The following is an 18,955-nucleotide window of genomic DNA, read 5'->3' on the forward strand; positions in this document are numbered from 1 at the left end:
ACCTCCCATCTTTAGGCCTGACTCAATCCCCTGAGTCACCCAGTGGGCCCCTCACATTGCTCTGAAGAATAGTCATATCAGTTCTCAGGTCCACCAACAGTACATTACTGTCCAAATTTTCCTCCATGTCCTCCAATATTTATCATTTTCCTTTTGGGCCTTATTAATCAATCTGGTGATTTTTAAGAGGTGATCTTTAAGGGTTGTTTTAATTTGCATTTATGAAATCGAGTGATTTTACATCATTTTTTGGCTGACTATAGATAGTTTTAAATTCTTCATCAGATAATTACCTGTTTTTAAATTTTATTTTAGTTGAGTAATTTATAATATTTTCCCATTGTTACATGATTCATATTCTTTCCCTCCTCCCCTTTGTCTCCCCTCCCATAGCCACAGGCAATTCAGCTGGGTTTTACATGTGATTACTTGTTAATCCTATCCTTTGACCATTTTTTAGTTGAGGAATGATTTGTAGTAATATAAATTTGACACAGTTCCCTATATATTTGAGAATGAGGTTTTTGTCAGAGAAATTTACGATATAAAAAATTCCTAGCTTTTTAAAAAAAATTCCCTTCTCATCTTGTTTGCATTGGTTTTGTTTATTTGAAAAATTTTAATTCAATGTAGTATGAAATTTCCATTTTGCATCTTACAATGTTCTCTTGATCTTATTTGGTCACAAATTATTCTTTTTTTCATAAATCTAACAGGTAATTTATTCTACAATTCTCTAATTTGCTTATGGTTTCACCCTTTCTAGAACATGTTTCCATTTTTACTTTATCTTGGTATATGGTATGAAATCTTGGTGTGTATGTAGTTTTTGCCATAATATTTTCCAATTTTAAGAACAGTTTTTGTCAAATAATGAATTTTTCTCCAAAAAAGCTAGAATCTTGGATTTATCAAACACTAGATTACTATGATTATTGATCGCTTTGCATTCAGTATTTAATCTTTTACTTTGATCTCCTACTCTATTATTTTTATTATGTACTATTTTTAATCCTTAATTTCCATCTTTTAATTAATACTATTAATTGGTTCTAAGGCATAAGAGTGGTAAGGCCTAGGCAATGTGAGTTAAGTAACTTGCCCAAAATCACACTGTTCTGAAGTGTCTGAGGCTAGATTTGAACCCAGGACCTCCAATCTCTGGCCCTGGTTTTCAATCCAATGAGCTACTTAGCTGCTCCCTTACTCTATTTCTTAGCCAACACCAGAGTGTTTTAATGATTATCACTTTAAAATACAGTTTGAAATCTGATATCTGGTATCTGATATTCCCTTCCTTTTTCTAGATCTACAAAATAATTATTTGGTAGTTTGATTGGTATGACATTGAATGAATTAATTGATTTAAGTAGAATTGTCATTTTATTAGATTGACTCTGCCTACTTATGAGCAATTAATGTTTTTCCTGTTATTTAGATATGATTTTATTTTTGTGAAAATTGATTTGCAATTGAGTTGGTATAGTTTCTGGATTTGTCTTGGCAAGTAAGCCCCCAAATATCTTATATTGTCTACTTTTATTTCAATGAGATTTCTCTTTCTATCTCTTCTATTAGGCTTTATATATTGATATAGAAATGTTGATTATTTATCTGTATTTATTTTTTGTCCTTTAAGTCTGCTAAAGTTAATTGTTTCAATTAGTATTTTGTTTGATTTTATTCTCTAGGATTCTCTAAGCACACTACCATTTTATCTGTTTTATTTTCTCTTTGCTCATATGAATTTCTTCATTGATTTTGGAGTGGGTGATTTGAATCCATACCTTACTTTATAATCCAATACCAATATTTCATCTACTATAACAAGTTGCTATATACAATTTTCTTTAATAAAAATTTTATTTACACTAGTTGTGTACAAAGAGGTGGTGATCATTTCACACCCATCAACGTCTGTAAGAAAGAAAGAAAAATTAGGCCATAATTCTGAGCTGAAATTGACTTTGTTCATGATCTGATATAGTCAATGATCTCATCACATCCAATCTGTGATAGAAGACATCTTGTTGGTGTTTATAGTTATTTTTATAGGCTTTTGATAGTTGACACAAATTATTGATTAATAAGATCTATTTAGTCAAGCTATATTAGCTAATAATTGATAAATTTTGGTACAAGGTCAATGTATTTTATTTACCTTAAAACTAATACTCATAGGCAATAATTCTTGAGAAGAGATATAAAAATAAGCAGTCATCTTTATGAATCATAAAATCTTAGGACCCTGTTCTTGACATAAATTCCTAGAAAGCAAATGCTAATAATAAGTTCCTACTTTTAAAATGAACTCTGTGATCACTTTTGTTATCTTTATCCATAATCAGGATTTAGTCAAGTTATTTGATAACAGGAGTTTTTAAGCTAAATCCTTTTCTCTTTTACTGCTTATTCACAGTTAATTAACAACTGGTGCTATCCTTTCTAATGTCCTAGTTACAAAAATGACCTAAAAGTTTATATGAGATGACTTGATTTTACAATAAATGATATAAAAGAAATAAGTGCAATTCAGTCTTTTAAAGCTATAAATACCAAAGTCTTGGGGAAATCTTTACAGTCAGATTTATGCTTGGTATGAAGAATTAAAAAAAAAAAAGAATTCTAAGAATTAGAGCTGTCCCCAAGTGAAATATTGTGCCTCAGGAAATGAATGATTTTCCTTCACTGAATATTTTTATGCAGAGGTTGGCTGGCCCATTGACAGTAATATTGTAGGAAGAAATTTGTGGTTAGTTATGGATTGAACAAGACTGAATCTGAGGTCCCTTTCAATCTTGAAGCCACTTTACTAAAAATGAGGAGACAGAGAATAATGTAAAATAATTTTGTATAGATAAATTAGTCTCCTCTTCCTCTCCCTTTCTTTTCCTCTCCCTATCTCTATTCCTGCTCTTTTAACTCCTTTTATCTTCTTCATTTTAGTCTTCAACAATATTCACAAAGTTATTTTCCATTTTATAAATTTTCCTTGAAATATGCTGAATTAGCCACAGACTAATTATACTAATTTAAAGAATATTTTCTCCAATAAAATGTGGAAGATCATCTTGTTTTGTAAAGGAAAATATTGGAGGTTACGACAAAGAAGTATTACTGAAATAATGATATTATAGAAAAAAAAATATATCGTACATAAAAAGTAGAATTTGAGTAGGTGAAAGAAAAGCTTAATTTGTTATTAAATGACATGTTTAAAAACAGGCTATTGATTAAGGGAATTAAAATATTATTTTTTCATTTTGATTCATCAAATTTTATAACTAAGGAAAATTTATGGCTGTTTTATATATATATATGAAATCGAAATTTTAACTTAAATGAAAACAAGTTTATTGGACATTGTTATGATTAGATGATTTTTAAAAAAATCCTTGATTACATATTCTTCATCTCACAGGAATTTCTTGGTCATATATGTTTTTAAAATGTATTTTTATAGAATAACTTTATTTTACAACATCTTTAAGTAATTGGCTAGGAGAAAATTTGCTTTTCTTATTATTTGGTCTCCAAAATCCAGGAGCAAAAACTATATGTCTAATGATTCCTGTGTAAGATTAGGTTTTATGGATTGCATTACTTAGCTACGTCACTCAGTTTTGTCTTCCCCCAAAAATGGCAGTTATATTTTATAATCTTGACTTCGGCTGTATGATTTTCCCTTTGTTGTTGTTGATCCCCTTAGAAACCCTAAAATTATTTTCTTAAAATGTTGAGGTATTATTTTAAACTGCTCTCATGCTTTATGTGCTATTACATTTACTTTTAGAGACCCTTTTCATGGTTTAAACAGTATCAACAAAATTTTGCTACAATAATCACACTAAATCATAATAAACAAGTTACTTTATTCCTTTGCTGAAAATACTAATAGTCTTTACTGTCTACCAGTTGACTTTCTGTATAGTCTAGCAGTTTATGGAGTTGGCAAAATGCATGGTGCATGTAATACTTGGAGAAATTTTTATCATCTCTTTATATGACTGTTCTCTGGTTATTCCCAGTAGCCTGAAAGGATTAATGATAATATAAAAGACTCTGCTCAAAACTGCTTCCAGAAAATCCAAAACTAACATTTATAAACACATTTCATTGAATTTGAAAGCAAGGGATTAATCCAGTACAGCATTTACAAAGTGACTAGCCATCAGTTTCTCTGGGGCATATTTAGAAAACAAAATGTCCAGGAAAAAATTTCTTGCTGACATTGAGATGCAAAGAGATAAGGGTCACATTAAGCAAGATGGGAAGGATAAGACAAGGAAAGAACATGATGTTTAAGCAATTTAATCCAATAATTTAACACATTAATTACCTACTATGTGAATAAATTAGTCAGTCAATAAGCATTAAACACTTTCTATGAGCCAGGTACTCTGCTAAGCCCAGGGGGTACAAAGAAAGGTAAAATTAATCTCTGCCTTTCAGGAGCATACATTGTAATTTCAGAAATATGCCCAAAATTTTTATGTAAAAAGATATATCTGGAGAAGATGGAATGTAATTTGAACAGGGAAGTGTGTGAAGAAAATTTACTTTCCCTCCTTACTGGGGTCACACAGATCACATCATCTCTTCTTGACTGCCTGCATACCTGGCCTGAAATGAGCACCAGGACAGGGCCAGGTGGAGTCAGGAAGTTTTATCAATGATGAACCAAGAAGCATGGGGGCTGTTCACTTCTATGTTTGATACTGGTTGGACTTCTCGGTGAATGTGACTAGGGGGCCTAAATGGCAGGCATAGAATATAAAGCTAAATGAAATAGCAAAGAAAGCAACCTCTTTCTCTGTCTCTTCATCCTTCCCCCCTATTTCCTTCAGATTAAATAAAAATCATTTAATCTATACTCAGTCTCATAATTTTCTCTCTTATAGAAGGTACTGGGGAATCAGGAAAGCCTTCTTGTAAATAGTGATTCTTGAATTAGGCATTGATGGAATAAACCAAGGAAACTAAGAGGTTAAAATGAGAAAAAAAAAAAGTTGTAGCCATGGAAGACAGCCTATCCAAGGGCATTGGGAAGAGAATTGCAAGTGGGCCATTGCAGATATATTGTAGAATATGTGGAAGAAATAAAAGCATGACTGGAAAAGCAAAAAGGTGCTAAACTATGATATGTTTTAAATGATTAAAGAATTTATATTTGATCTTAAAGGCAAAAGAGAACCATTGAAATTTCATGAGAAGGATGTAATGATATGATTAGACCTATATTTAGAAAAATCAGCTAGACAGAGATCTGAAGATATAACAACAAAATGAAAACAATTCCTGCAATGAAGAGGCTATTTTTTTTTGCTTTGAGTAAAACGTTTATTAATGAATAAATCTAAAATATGAGCTCAGTAATCACAGAGTAATATGTTTTGAGTTACTAACAATTGAGAAGTGGAGGATCAAGATGGCTCTTTTAAAGAAGGTGTCACTTGAAGTGAAAACTTTAAGGGTTCCAGGGATTCCAAAAGAAGTAGGTATAGAACAGAAGGAGCCAGATAAGACAGTCTGTGCAGTCATGAAGGCAAGAATTGGATGGCCTATAAGAGGATAGCTAAGCAGACCACTTAACCTAGGAATGACTTTTGAGGCTGAACTTGACTTGAAAACTAATCAAACTAGGTCATTTTTCAGTTGCTTCTACTAGGGTGCTGAGTAAAAAAAAAGTAAATGTTTACTTCATTCACACAGTATGTGGCATCCAAAGTTAGACTTCTCATTGATGCCATTGCCATTAATGTCTGACACATTGGGAGTCTTTCTTAAGGACAGTATAACTTTACTAAGCAAGGAAGAATTAGGCACTGGGGGTAGGATCTTAACTCTATCCCTTGCTGTCAGTCTTCTCCCCATCACTATATCTCTTTATTCTTTGAAAAAAAGTTTATTGGGCTTCCCCACAGGGAAAATCATCTGCTGCCTGCTATAAGAGTCTCTTCAAAAACAAACACCATAAGGGGATGTCAGAAAGTGCTCCTGCTTGATTGCTTGCTTTCTTTCTCAATTTCACAGAAAACCCCTTCTTCTGGCCATGTCTCCTACATAGCCTAACACTTGTTTTCCCATGGGCTATGTGTGTAAAACCCAAGAACTAAATATAAATAAAGCTCATTCAATATGCAATGACTATGCTAATCAAAATCAGGAAATAAAAGTTTTTCTTTTGCTCCTCAATATGTCTGATTGCCCTTTTTTATTTTAGTAGACTACTTCAACATCTTCCCCCACTAGTTCACCAGAGTATGCTTCAATTTTCCATAGCTCCTCACTATTGTGTACTATTTTCCATTTTTATATAATCTGTTTGTTCCAGAATATATCCTATGCCTCTAATCTTATTCTATCTTTTTCTTTGCCTCATTCCAAGCTCTTAGGAAAATGAGAGCCATGCTCTCTATGTAAATAAACTAATTTGGGTGGAAAGTATTAATGAGGCACTTTTAATGCCTTAATGTAATAATCCTTAGCTAACATTTACATTATAATAGCTGCTTTAAATGTGCATGTCCCTAAAAGAATGAATGGGGTGGAAATTTTTAAAATACTGAGGTCATGCAGGAGGGGGACTTTTAAACAATATGGCCTTTCCTGGATTCTTTGATATTATATAAGAAAGCCTTATCTAATTCAAAATAATAAAAATAGTTGGCACTTTAAAGTTTTGTATTTATAAAAGTTTGTGAAATCCAGCAAAGATTGTCTCATTTTATCCTTACAATCACTCTATGAGATAGGTGCTAATATATAGGAGATAATATATTACCACTTCATAGAAAAGAAAACTTACGCCAAATGTTAAGTGACTTTCCCTGGTTCTCCAAGCAAGTAAGTTTCTGAGGCTAAATAAGAACTCAGGTCTTCCTTTACACTAGTTTCAGCACTTTATACCCTGTTCCAACTAGCTGTCCCTAACTACAAATAAGGTTAGATCTATTAACTTTGTTCCCTATGACTTCAGAAACTCAAATAATGAAGCAATTTCTTTGAGAGTCTGTTTTTTTCAGTGCTGTCTGATCTTTTTGATCATATGTACTATAGCTATTGTTAACCCAAAAACAAAACAACAACAAAAAACAGAACTACCAGAGTAGATATAATAAGAATCTTTAATTGAGGTAGAAAGATTAACCTAGGAAGACACAGAACCCCAGTCCTGGCACTTCCACTGAACTACAAAATGCAATGTGCTATAAAGATTTTGGAGAAAGGAGAGGGCTTTATGCACTGTCACTCACTTGGGATATGCACTAGCCAAGGTCTGAAATGATTGGGAGAGGCCTAAAAGAAATAGCCAAAAAGGGCAGAGTACCTGGAAGAATCTAAAGGACCGTCCAAGGATGATAATAATCTCAGGATCTTATAGAAGTCATCAGATGTTCTTGGGTTAGTAGTCACAAGGACAGAAGAGAGCAAAGGAATTTCCCTGCTTACAGTTTGCCTGAGTTTTGGGGGTATGATGCCCATGCCACTGGTGTTTTGTGCTTTGAAAAAGTGAATTTTTTTTAAAATTAAGCATTATTTTATTATATTGAATATCAAACCATTTGTTATGGCATTTGTAAAAACAAACTCATCAGAAATCATTGGCATGAACTGAAAATAACTCCTTTTGGTCAGATGCAGCTTATAAAATGGCAGAAAATAACAATTATAGAACAGTTATAGAACATTAATTATAATAATCTTTATTATGATTACTATCACTATTATGATAATTATCATTATTGTTTTTATTTAGTGCTAGTAGAAATCAGCTATGTTTGTCAACAATCACAGGATACCTGAATTGTTGTTAGTTCCTTAAAAACAGAAGGGTCATTGGAACACAGGTATAAAAGAGGTCAGCACATCCCTTATCTCATACCATTTTCCATGTGCTTACTTGTTGGGTATCCAGTGATACCACTATATCACTAACTAGTGAGTGGGTTTGCATTGGTCCTATATGGTCTTATTAGTATAAGCAACCAATCAGTAAGTAAAGACTCTCTAAAAATGGAAATCAGCATTTGTTCAGTAACTTATGAACTTAGGCTTTTGACTGTACCATTGAAAATTTAAAAGATTTGCCTAGCATCACAAAGTCCTTGTGTGTCACAGGTAGGAGAAGGATCTAGTCTTCCTTATTCTGTTCTAGCTCTTTGTCATTAATCCCTTTGACTAGCAAAATAATAATAACAATAAATGCTAAATCATATAAAATGCCTTCATTTCCTGTCTCCCTTTGACTTCCTGTGTACTCCTTCTAACTACTATGTTTTTGAGATTTAGTAGGCAAACAGGCTTTTGTAATGCTGCCTTCTTAGAACATTTGGAGAATTCTGAAGAAAATTAAGCTTTCTGTCTACTTCCTATAATACTGAAAATAAAAGGCAGCCAGAAAATAAAGGATTCATAGAAAGAAATTCAAATGAATCTTAATGATGTTTTGGAACAAGATTAGAGGTTAGTTAATTCTGTCAAACTTTTGAGTAAATCTATAGTGCTGAAGTCAGCAAAAGTGGAGACAACTTTCAATTGAAGGATAGGACATGAAGTATCTATAAGTAGAGGATGCTGAGATTTCCAATTTGTTTCACTGCAAACATTTTTCCTACCTTAATAATGCTTCCTTTTAATGATTAATGACCTGAAGTCTACTTCATAAATAGTTTCTGTTATGAGCACTTGTACCTATAACAATGAAATAGAACTGGCAGAGATCTAAAACAAACAAAAAACAACTTTCTCTTAAATGGCACACCGTTTCCATGAACTTTTCCACCTGTACTGGAGAAAAGAAAAAAAGAAATTATATGAACAGATGAGGGGGTAGGGAACAAACATGTATAATATTTTCTATGGGCCAGGCATTGTCCTAGGTACTTCACAATTATTATCTCATTTGATCCTCATACCACCCTGAGGCAGGTGCTATTATCATTCTCATTTAATTGTAGAAGAAACTGAATCAAACAATGGTTTGGTTTTAAGGTAAATCCATGTTTCTACCCCTTTTAAGAGTTTGAAGTCTGATTTGAACTCTGGTTATTCTGAGCCCAGCTCCAGAATTCTATCCACTAATGCCAACTAGCTGCCTCATGAAATCAGGGCCTAGAAAGTCTAATCGAAGTATGAATTGAAATTCTTATCTGGAAAATTGGGAGCATCTGTCAGAGGCCTTGACTTCTAAAGAAGGCACATCCAACTGGGAAATGAATATGACCTACATTGTTTCCTTCAGATAAGTATCAATTAATTGATTTCTCCCCTATTCTCTACTTCTTCCTGGAAAAGTAAATTAACCAGAATATGATGTATTGTCATTTTGTTAAAATAGAACTGAGTCATGGAAAAGTTAGGTGAACTGCCTACAGGTACCTATTGGTATCTACTGGTCATGAACTTTAAGTAGCTGAATATAAGTTCAAAATTTGAAACTGGATTTGTGACGGGTAACCCAGAAATCTTAGCACTGAACTTTTAGGTGTCATGAATAAACTTTTTCCATTAGTTAATCAAATAGAGTTACTTTTTAAGAAAATTAATATCTAAGTTTTTCCTCCCATTTTGGGGGAAGCACTACATGACCTATAAAAGCTCTTTTGGAGCCTAAGACTTCATTGCATTTGAATTTCTACAGCACTTGATTATGAAATAGACTAGAGGAAAGACCATAAGGAACTCTGAAGATACAGTCAACTACATGAGAGATAGTGTGATATTATGAATAAATCATGGAACTTGGATTCCTGAAAACCGAGGTTTCAATCCTACCTCAGATTCTTAGTAACTGTATGATGTTGGACAAGTCAATTTTTCACTATGAAATCTCAGTTTCCTCATATATAAAATAAAAGGGTTGGACTCAATTAACTCAAAATGTTTCTTCCAGCTCTCAAACAATGATCCATTAACATCTCTGACCCTAATGAGTAGGATGGCAAATTTAGTGTTCTATCCTGGATGATTTTGGCCTGAGAATTAGGACTTCTGGTTTTAAACATGATCCTGGGCAATCATTTAAATTATCTTAGTCTGTTTCCTTGTCTGTAAAATAAATTTGGAAAGAAAAAACAAAATGATTTTCAATGTCCCTTCCAGCCCTGTTATTCTATAACTCTATAAAGTTTACAAGAATCAGAGAAGAAAATCTCTGGTTTCCCTTTAATTGTTAATATAACCAGTCAGTCAATAAGCATTTATTAATTTTCTACTTTGTACCAGGCACTTTGTGGGATTATGAGGAGAAAGAAGGAAAAAAAATATGAAACAATCCTTGTTCTCAAGGAATTCACAGTCTAATGGGGAAAATAATATATGAGCAAATAGTACAGATAAGACAAATTCATGATAAATTGGAGATAATCAACAGAGGCAAAGTTCTAAAATAAACAGGAATTGAGAAAGGGTTCTTGTAGAATGCAGAATTTTAGGTGAGACTTGAAGGACATCAAAGATTCCAAGAGAGGAGAAAAATTGGGAATACAAGAATATATATGAGGGAAATCTTTCAAAATCCTGAAAGCAATTAATTCAAGAATCTTGAATTTTATTTAGTTTTCACAAAAGCACCACATAAGAAAATTACTTAGAACACATACAATGGAAGAAATCCTTGTTTTAGGGTGCTAACATTCGAACAGTTAATACATGAAGACAAAATAAATAAGAATGTGTATTTAGATAAATGTATGTTTGAAATAATCATTTAGGAATTTCTATAGAATGATACAAATTTATGTCAGTTCAGAGATAATGAAGGGAAAAATCCAAGAAAAGTGAGATGCTTGATTGTCTTTTGAGATGTGAGATTCATGAAGTTGTTTTTTGTTCTTTTTGTCTTCAAATCCCCAATATCTTGGACAGAATAAATGTTTAATAATTGCTTGCTGTGTTCAAATAAGCAGGCAAAAAGTGACCATTAAAACACATTTAAATATTTTTTTCTAAAGTAAAGATCAGATATCCTTCTGAGTTCTTTGTCATTTTTAATTAAGGTCCACTACCAATCCTGAAATTGGTCTATTATATCTTAGTTTAGTACTCAAGTTAATGCAAAGAAGAATTCCATTATACATTGCCTCTCTGTTTCTCTATTGTTTGGATCAAATGCTATTTTGACCTAAGGTATATGCCTTGAAAGAAACACAACATGAAGGGGGCAACCTTAAAGGTTACCTCATCTAACTGTCTCATTTTACAGATGAAGACACCAAAGCTCAGAGAGAATAAATGATTTGCCTGAGGTATCACAATAAAATATCGAACTCAAATTGTTGAACTTTTTAGCTGCAAATAGACCAAATGTCTCTTTTCCTGACCTGAGGTATTATAGTCAAATATCAAACTCAAATTGTTAAACTAGTTAACTTTAATTTGCCAAAAATCATTTTCTCCTCTTATCTGTCTTAATTCAAAATTATGGCAGCTGCAAAAAGCAAAAGAAAAGCTGCTAAATACAGTTTTCCAATTATAGCTATTTGACAAAACATTGAGTTCACATTTGGTAACTGCAGGGATATCTTTCCATAAGATTAATTGACACTCACAATAACAGTGTTTATAGGCCTACCTTTCTCTATAGTTTGTAGAGTAGGGTAATAAATATGGGGCCAGATTACATTGAATACTAATTCATTTTAGCCCACTGGACTCTATGTTTTCTCCTGGGATCAAAAACTCATTATCTGTATAAAGCACCTGTGATTGTGATGACTTCATTATCATCCTAAGACTTGGGCATTATGCAATATGATCCTGCCTTATCTCAACATCTAATTTTTAATATGTTTTGTGTAACAATTTTTTAGCTCTGATGATTTACATTGGGAAAAACCATAAACTCTCTTACAAAGAAGCTTTTATATGTAATGGGGCTATAAAGATATAAATATATTTACAAGATTTGAGTGGTATGTAGTTAAATAAATATTTGTTGTATATTTCAGTTATGCCTCACATTGGGATAGTTAGGGATTCTGGGAAATATATATGTATAAAAGAAGAATGAATTTGTCTCCTCATATGGGTTATGGTGGAGTCTAGGCACATATGAATTAATATAAAACTAAAACCAAAAGAGGATATGACTATAAAGTAATGAAACAAATATCCCTTTGTGGGTTGTGGAATTCAAATTACTGACCACTTTATGGTCACACTGTTCAAATATATTCTTCCATGCCAAAATAGGTCACACATAATAATACCAATAAGCTAAGAGATGCAGTACTATATGATGCAAAACAACAAATACTCATGAAACATCCATTTTTTAAAAACATTAGATGGTAAGGAATTATATAATTTAGATAAGATGCAATCTGAGATCTCCTGTAACTGACAGTCTATTAGAGATATATGGTTAAGAGAGGTGTAGCATAACATAGCAGATACAAGACCTGCATAGTAAGAAGACTTGAATTCAAGTTATTTTTCTGTCACATGTTGGTTGTGTGATCGTGGACAATCTCTTTACTTCTCAGCACCCTATGCAACTCTTCAATTATATAGAAAATATGGAAGCTAGGTTTGAGTGAGAGCCAGGTCTAGAAATAGTGGGTCATGGATTCAAATCTAGCCTCAGACCCTTCCTCAATATGTAACTGTAAGCAAGTCATTTAACTCCCATTGACTAACCCTTAAAACCCAATGTAATCATTAAATTTTTTTAAAATTGAAATTACATAGTGTTCCATATTGTAAGGGACAGAAATGTTCAATTAAGTAAAATATTCAATTAAGTAGGGTCACAGGTATAGGAAAATCATTTTTCAGCAACAAAGACAATATTAGTTTGTCTGTAGCATAATGTGTAATTAGTCTAAAATACTGGTCTAGAGATAGATGAAAATTTATTTTTTTTAATTTTATTTGGTCAATTTCAAACATTATTCATTGGTTACAAAAATCATATTGTATTCCTCTCTCCCCTCCCCTGCCATTCCTGTAGCTGACACTCAATTCCACTGGGTATTACATGTGTCCAAGATCAGAACCTGTTTCCATGCTATTGATGTTTGCACTAGGATGTTCATTTAGGGTCTATATCCTCAATCATATACCCCTTTACATATGTAATCAAAAAGTTGTTTTTCTGCTATGTTTTTACTCCCACAGTTTTTCCACTTAATGTGGATAGTGTTCTTTCTCATAGATCCCTTGAGTTTGTTGATGATCACTGCATTGCCACTAATGGAGAAGTCCATTACATTCGATTGTTCAACAGTGTGTCAGTCTCTGTGTACAATGTTCTCCAGGTTCTGCTCCTTTTGCTCTGCACACTTCCTGGAGGTTGTTCCAGTCCCCATGGAATTCCTCCACTTTATTATTCCTTTGAACACAATGGTATTCCATCACCAACACATACCACAATTTGTTCATGTCCATGTTCATTAAGGAGATTGGTCTATAGTATTCTTTATCTGTTTTTGACCTGCCTGGCTTTGGAATAAGTACCATATTTGTGTCATAAAAGGAATTTGGTAGAACTCATTCTTTGCTCATTATGTCAAATAGTTTGTATAGTATTGGGATTAGCTGTTCTTTGAATGTTTGATAAAATTCACTTGTGAATCCATCAGGCCCTGGGGATTTTTTCTTAGGGAGTTCTTTGATGGCCTGTTCAATTTCTTTTTCTGATATGGGATTATTTAAGAATTATATTTCTTCTTCTGTTTGTCTAGGCAGTTTATATTTTTGTAAATATTCATCCATATCACCTAGATTGGCATATTTATTGCCATATATTTGGGCAAAATAGTTTTTAATGATTGCCTTAATTTCCTTTTCAATGGACGTGAGGTCTCCTTTTTCATCTATGATACTGTTAATTTGATTTTCTTCTTTCCTTTTTTTTCATTAGATTGATCATTGTCTATTTTGTTTGTTTTTTCAAAATACCAGCTTCTTGTCTTAATTATTAGTTCAATAGTTTTTCACTTTTGATTTTATTAATTTCTCCCTTTATATTTAATTTCTCTAATTTAGTTTTCTTCTGGGGTTCTTAATTTGTTTGCTTTCAAGTTTTTTGATTTGCATGTCCAATTCATTGACCTCTGCCCTCCCTAATTTGTTAATATATGAACTCTAGGATATAAATTTTCCCCTGAGTACTGCTTTGGCTGCATCCCATAGATTTTGAAAAGATGTCTCATCATTGTCATGTTCTTCAATGAAATTATTAATTGTTTCTATGATTTGTTCTCTAACTGATTTTGGAGAATCATATTGTTTAATTTCCAATTAATTTTTGATTTGGCTCTCCATGTACCCTTACTGATCATTATTTTTATTGCCATATGATTTGAAAAGTTGCATTTATTATTTCTGCTTTTCTGCATTTGTATGCCAGGTTTTTATGGGTTAGAATATGGTCAATCATTGTGAATGTGCCATGTACTGCTGAAAAGAAGGTGTATTCTTTTTTCCCCTATTTATTTTTCTCCATATATCTCTGAACTCTAATTTTTCTAAGATTTCATTCACCTCTTTTACCATTTTCTTATTTATTTTTTTATTTCATTTAGCTAAATTTGATAGTGGTAGTTTCAGGTCTCCCAGTAGTATGGATTTACTATTTATTTCCTCCTTCAAATCCACTAGTTTCACCTTTAGAAATTTGCATGCTATACCATGGTGCATACATGTTGATTACTGATATTTCCTCATTGTCTATACTCCCTTTTATCAGGCTGTATTTACCTTCCCTATCTCTTTTAATCAGATCTATTTTTACTTTGGCTTTGTCAGATATCATGATTGCAATCCCTGCCTTCTTTCTGTCAGCTGAGACCCAATAGGGCTTGCTCCAACTTTTGATTCTAACCTTGTGAGTTAGAAACCCACCTGTTTCTTATAGACAACATATGGTGTGTTTCTTATAGACAACATATGGTAGGATTTTGGATTCTAATCCACTCTCCTATTTGTTTTTGTTTTATGAGTGATTTCATACCATTCATGTTCAAAATTATGATTGTCACTTGTGTATTCCCCAGCATTTTGCTATCCTCTCCTAGTTCTGCCTTTTTTTTTTGCTATATCATTTTAAACCAGTGGTTGACTTCTAATCAATCCCCCTAATCTCTTCCCTTGATATGCTTCTCTTTATGGCCCCTCCCTTTTTGTTCCCTTCTTGTTTTTTAGTGTCTATTAAGTTCCCTTCCCCCTCTCTTTCCCTCCCTTTTTGTACTCCCTTCCCCCTAACCCCTATAAATATGCCTTCTCACTTTCCCTGCAGGTTATGATAGAATTCAAGACCACAATGGATCTAGATATCTTTCCTCTTAGAATTGATTTCACTGAAAGTAAGTTTTAAGTATTACCTATTAGCACCCACTTTCTCTCCTTATTATAAGAGTATTCTTCCCATCCACTTCTCATGCCTATCTTAATGTGATAGAGATTATCCTATTTATTTTATTTCTTCAAGTATCTCTTGGTGCCATCCTCTATTCCCCTCTCCCTTTTTCTTTTTTTTATATCATCTTATAGCACTTATTACCTCAATATCTTCCTGTGAATAATTCTTCCAATTTCTCTAATAATATAATTTTTGAAAGTTACAAATAACATTTTCTCCATATACTAATATATATATATGTATATATATACATATATATATATAATATCTATATATAATTTGATCTAATTGTAGCCCTTAAAGAAGAAGATTTGAATGAGGAAAAACAACATTTTTCCCCTTTTACCTCTTTTTGTTATTTACCTTTTCATGTTTCTTTTGATCTTTGTGTTTGCATATCAAACTTTCCACTTAGTCTGTTCTTGTCTTTACAAATATTTGGAAATCTATTTTGTTAAATGCCCATACTTTCCCTTAGAAGTATATAGTCAGTTTTTATGGATAGGTGATCCTTGGTTAAAGACCCAATTCTCTTGCCTTTCTGAATATCATGTTCCAAGTCTTGTGGTCCTTTAATGTGGAAGCTGCCAGGTCTCGTGTGATTCTGATTGGTGCTCCTTGGTATCTGAATTGTCTCTTTTTGACATCTTGTAAAATTTTCTCCTTAGCTTGCGAGCTTTTGAATTTGGCAATTACATTCCTGGGAGTTGTCTTTTGAGGATTTAGTGTAGAGGGTGTTCTATAAACTCTTTCAATGTGTATTTTGCCCCTTTGCTCAAGAACATTAGGGCAGTTTTCTTAGATGACTTCTTGTAGTATGATGTCAAGATTTTTGTTTATTTCTGTCTTTTCAGTTAGACCAATGATTCTCAAATTATCTCCTGTGAACTTTTTTCTTGATCTGTCATCTTGTCAGTGAGATATTTTATATTTTCTTCTATTTTGTCAGTCTTTTGACTTTGCTTTATTACTTCTTGCTGTTTTGCAAGATCATTGTCTTCCAGTTGCCTTATTCTGGTCATTAAGGACTGATTTTTCCTGTATAATCATTTGATTTTCCTTTTCAGTTTGGTCTATTCTGCTTTTCATGGCTTCCAGCTGTTTTTCAAATTGGAAGTTCTTGTCCTTTAAACTGCTATTTTCTCTTTGAATTATTTCCCACTTTTCTTGCCAGAAGGCTTCCATCTTTTTGATAAGCTCCAATTTATATAATTCAAGAGCTTTGGACAATTTCCATTTTTTTGGAATGTTTTGGGTTTATTTGAATTTCCTCCTGTATTTCCTCCTTAGCTTGGGCTTTTCCTCCATATTAATTTTCCAGGGTCAATCCATTATTCCTGTTTTTCTTAGAGGTAGGTTGTTGTTCCTGGGCACAATTTGTCATCACTATGGAAGTTTTTTCTTTCCTTTTTAGTCAGAAATCTGAGTGAGATGGGCAGGCTCTTTGTGTATGGAGCTAAGGAGCAATAATTTTGCCTGAGGCAAGCTCTCGAATCTCCACAGTTTCTGCTGTTTGCTTCCCTTATCTGTGCTATTTTCCCATGAGTGCCCATGGTCTGGACTCTTTATCCTGCTGGGTTTCAAATGTAGCTGCTCTCAGGTGTCGGTCTTTGATGGTCTTGTTTTTGGTGATTTGGGTGGGACCTTTTTCACCCCCTTATAGTGTGGAAATTCCCAAATCCCATGTACCTTCAATGCTGTACCCTACTATAGTGTTCCTTCTTTCTAATGAATTTAGTTTTTTTGGTCTTTTGAGGTAGTCTATATTGGTGGGTGTTGAGTTGAGGAAGAGTCTTGCATCTAGACTGCTGCCATGTTTACCCGGACCTCCTGATAATTTCTTTAAATATCAAACAGTGGAGGTTGTTTTGTTTGTTATGATTTTAATGTGCCCTAAGAGCAATAGGGAACCATTGTGTATATTTGAGCAGGGGAGGGACATGCTCGGGCCTGTCTTTTATGAATATCACTTTGAAAGCTTTATCGATATTGTTTCATTTAAAAAAAGATTCAAGGATTCTATTTGTTTGTATGCTTTATCTCTTCATTTTTATCCCTTAGGGCAATAAGGTCCATTTCTAGTTGCAAGGAAATTGGGGCAGTAATTAGATAAAACAACAACAACAAGAACCAAAATCCTGACTCTTCCTATTTAGCTGTCAGTTACCAAGAGAGAAAGGGTTGCTCTATTTCTATCAATGCTTTGGACAATAACTCTAAAGTATAACAATGATATTGTTTAAAGTAAAAAGTTAAATATACTAGCTCTTTGAGATTATGCACTAAAGCTAATGTCAATTGGAATATTTAAAAAATTTATGGTAGCTAAAAGATATTTGGCAACTGGCCTTATACAACATGATGGATAAGATTCACTAATTATTAAAATAATATAAAGAGAATGGACATCCATTTTGCACTCAGGCCAATTGAAAGTACTGTTGCCAATGCTGCAATATTATATTATAAGACATTCTGCTATCCATTCTTTTTTTATGATACAACTGAAAGATTTTACCAACATATGAATAATTTAAATCTTCCAACATTAGAAAAGATGAGCTATTATGATAGCCTGGACTTCCTTCTGATTCCAGAAGTGGGAAAGGAAATACTCTTTAACTTTTTTTGTGTCATGAGCCACTTTGGCAATCTGGTGAAAGCTTTGGGCCCCTTCTGAGAATAATCCTGTTACATGCATAAAAATATTCAAAAGATGAAAATGGAAAAGAAATACATTGAAATATATTTAACAAAATATCTGAATGAATTCATAGATAGACCTGAGGTGCCTAATAAATGTTTATTAAATATTGAACCTTTTATGAAATGATCTACTAAAATCACAAAGTAGCAAAGCCAGACCATTATCTTATTTTTTCATAAATTCTAGAACTTTAATCCCATAAACTTGGGCTCTTTTTATTATCCCTAACTACCAGTTGGTTGTGATTTCATGTTTTTTCCACTTACATCCTTTGAAAATCTGTAACCTTCAAGGTTCTATTAGCCCTTTGTTGCTTTTGACATATAATAAAGAGAAAATGGACTTGCCTTCATTGAGTATAGTAATTTGGTCAGGTTTCAGGAATTACTTTCTCCAACTACAGATATTTTCCCTCCAAGAGCTTTAGAAAATATATTCTACTTTTTCAGTCTGTGAGGCTGCCCAAGGCAAAAAAAAAAAAACATTTCTGGACTACTGTATTTTAAATACTCTGCCTCCCCTCTGTAGAAACTCCAATTTTCAATGGAGCTCAACCTGAGCAGTTTGCCTGACTAAAAAGCCAGGAGAATACTAGAAGAGTTTCTTATATGGATTGTGTTTGTGATATAATCTCTTCTTGGGCATGAAAATTGCAGGCAGTTACTTCCTATGATTGAAATGCCATTGTGAAAAACTTAGGACTGTAGAGAACTCGGAGCAATTAAAAATATGCTTCCCTTAAAAAGATAAACCTTATTTATGGAAATTCAAATGTAAATTAGAGAAAAATTGAGAAAAGCATAGTTTATATCCTCCACTTCATCTACTTTGTGGAATCCCTTCTCATACACATTTAGTGTTCCAATATAGCTCTATATTAC

This window comes from Monodelphis domestica, chromosome 7, assembly GCF_027887165.1.
Source record: "Monodelphis domestica isolate mMonDom1 chromosome 7, mMonDom1.pri, whole genome shotgun sequence".
Classification (NCBI taxonomy): domain Eukaryota; kingdom Metazoa; phylum Chordata; class Mammalia; order Didelphimorphia; family Didelphidae; genus Monodelphis; species Monodelphis domestica.